The sequence below is a fragment of the Schistocerca cancellata genome, unplaced genomic scaffold (genome assembly GCF_023864275.1).
Source record: "Schistocerca cancellata isolate TAMUIC-IGC-003103 unplaced genomic scaffold, iqSchCanc2.1 HiC_scaffold_273, whole genome shotgun sequence".
Taxonomy (NCBI): domain Eukaryota; kingdom Metazoa; phylum Arthropoda; class Insecta; order Orthoptera; family Acrididae; genus Schistocerca; species Schistocerca cancellata.
This window is the reverse complement of record NW_026046295.1, coordinates 22,501-25,000: the sequence shown is the minus strand read 5'-3', so window position 1 is coordinate 25,000 and position 2,500 is coordinate 22,501.

Sequence of the window (2,500 nt, the reverse complement as noted above, 5' to 3'; positions counted from 1 at the left end):
CCGGCCGCCCGGGAGTGTGTCCCAGGGGCCCGCGCGAACACGCAAGCGTCCGCTCAATTATTCTGCAAACAGGAGGAGGCTGAGCTCCCCTGCACAATACACCTCGAAACCCTCTCAGGTCCCGGCGGCGCGCAGCGCCGTCCTAAGTACTTGGTCGGGTTCGAGAGAGGCGCAATCGCCCGGAGTTAGGCGAGTAGACGCTTTAGGTGCGACCACCCGTGCTCCCAACTGAGCTTGCCGCTGCCGACAGAGGCCCGGGAGCGTGCTGTCGTGGCATTGCCGGCGGGAGACAACACGCGCCACCTACGGTGACCGGCAGCTCCAACGCCAGCGCCACAGAAGGGCAAAGGCCCCACGTGGGTGCCGAAGCGAACTCTCCCAGCACAGCGCACGTGCCAACACGTCTGCACAACTGCGATACAAACCACCAGCGAGAACCGCTGGGGCGACCGAGCAGCAGACGGCGTCGCGGCGCCGAGTGCCGGGCGGCGGCGCATCCTCAACGCACACAGTCCTCAATCGGACCAGCACACTGCAGATGTCCACCGCGCTTCGCACCGGGCCGGCGAGGACCCACTTTGGCTGCACGGCGCCGCGCGCAGGGTGCCCCGGCGCGCAGCTGCGCCGCCTGCCGCGTCCGTCGGCCGGCGCGCCTGCCACTGGGCGCCCCCACCAGCCGGCTGTAGCGCGTGCGCCCACGCACCGCGCGGCCAGCACGCCGGGCGGCCCCCCCTCACCGGCCGGGGACAGTCCCACCCACCCACAGCCGCGTATCGCTTCACACCCAGATTCACATTCACGTTCGTTGGTATGGTGGGGACCGCTTCGTAGCTGTACCGATCGTTGCCCTCACAGATGTACCTCCAGCAAGGACAACCGCACCACAACGGGTTACCAGTTGTTCATTTGCGTAACGTCACCAGTAAACGTACACGTCCATCCCCGTTTGCAAAGTCAACTATTATTGCATGCCTGCCTGTCAGGTGTCAAGACACACTACATCCGCTCACATCCACGCAACAAAATGTGCCCGACTAGAGGGCACGTGGAAGGTGCCCCCGTACGTATGCGATGTCCATTGCGCGACCAACTGTCAACCGGCCTCTGTAGCATGTCGCAGATGTGGAACGCGGGGCACCGTGCTATCACATTGTGTGAGAAGAGACTACTACGTCTGCATACACGCGCCACTACATGAACAGACGGCTCATGCTGATCGCCATCCACTGCGTCCATTACTCCCACACGTCTCTATGGCGTACCACACTGCAATGCAGCTGTTATGGGGAGATGACACGTAGCTGTGTACACAACATTCTGAGCGGGTTGCGGTTGGACAATACATTAATGTAACGTGTCATATGCCAATTACAGAGCAGGGTAAGGCACAACTTGGGTTAGGTTAAGGCACAACTTGGGTTAGGTTAAGGCACAACTTGGGTTAGGTTAAGGCACAACTTGGGTTAGGTTAAGGCACAACTTGGGTTAGGTTAAGGCACAACTTGGGTTAGGTTAAGGCACAACTTGGGTTAGGTTAAGGCACAACTTGGGTTAGGTTAAGGCACAACTTGGGTTAGGTTAAGGCACAACTTGGGTTAGGTTAAGGCACAACTTGGGTTAGGTTAAGGCACAACTTGGGTTAGGTTAAGGCACAACGTGGGTTAGGTTAAGGCACAACGTGGGTTAGGTTAAGGCACAACGTGGGTTAGGTTAAGGCACAACGTGGGTTAGGTTAAGGCACAACGTGGGTTAGGTTAAGGCACAATGTGGGTTAGGTTAAGGCACAATGTGGGTTAGGTTAAGGCACAATGTGGGGGTAGATTGCGGTACAAATTGCATTACATTGCGGTGCAAATTGCATTACATTGCGGTGCAAATTGCATTACATTGCGGTGCAAATTGAGTTACATTGCGGTGCAAATTGAGTTACATTGCGGTGCAAATTGAGTTACATTGCGGTGCAAATTGAGTTACATTGCGGTGCAAATTGAGTTACATTGCGGTGCAAATTGAGTTACATTGCGGTGCAAATTGCGTTACATTGCGGTGCAAATTGCGTTACATTGCGGTGCAAATTGCGTTACATTGCGGTGCAAATTGCGTTACATTGCGGTGCAAATTGCGTTACATTGCGGTGCAAATTGCGTTACATTGCGGTGCAAATTGCGTTACATTGCGGTGCAAATTGCGTTACATTGCGGTGCAAATTGCGTTACATTGCGGTGCAAATTGAGGTAGGTTAAGGTGCAACACAGGTTAGGTTAAGGTGCAACATAGGTTAGGTTAAGGTGCAAGATGGGTTAGGTTAAGGTGCAAGATGGGTTAGGTTAAGGTGCAAGATGGGTTAGGTTAAGGTGCAAGATGGGTTAGGTTAAGGTGCAAGATGGGTTAGGTTAAGGTGCAAGATGGGTTAGGTTAAGGTGACATAGGTTAGGTTAAGGTGACATAGGTTAGGTTAAGGTGACATAGGTTAGGTTAAGGTGACATAGGTTAGGTTAAG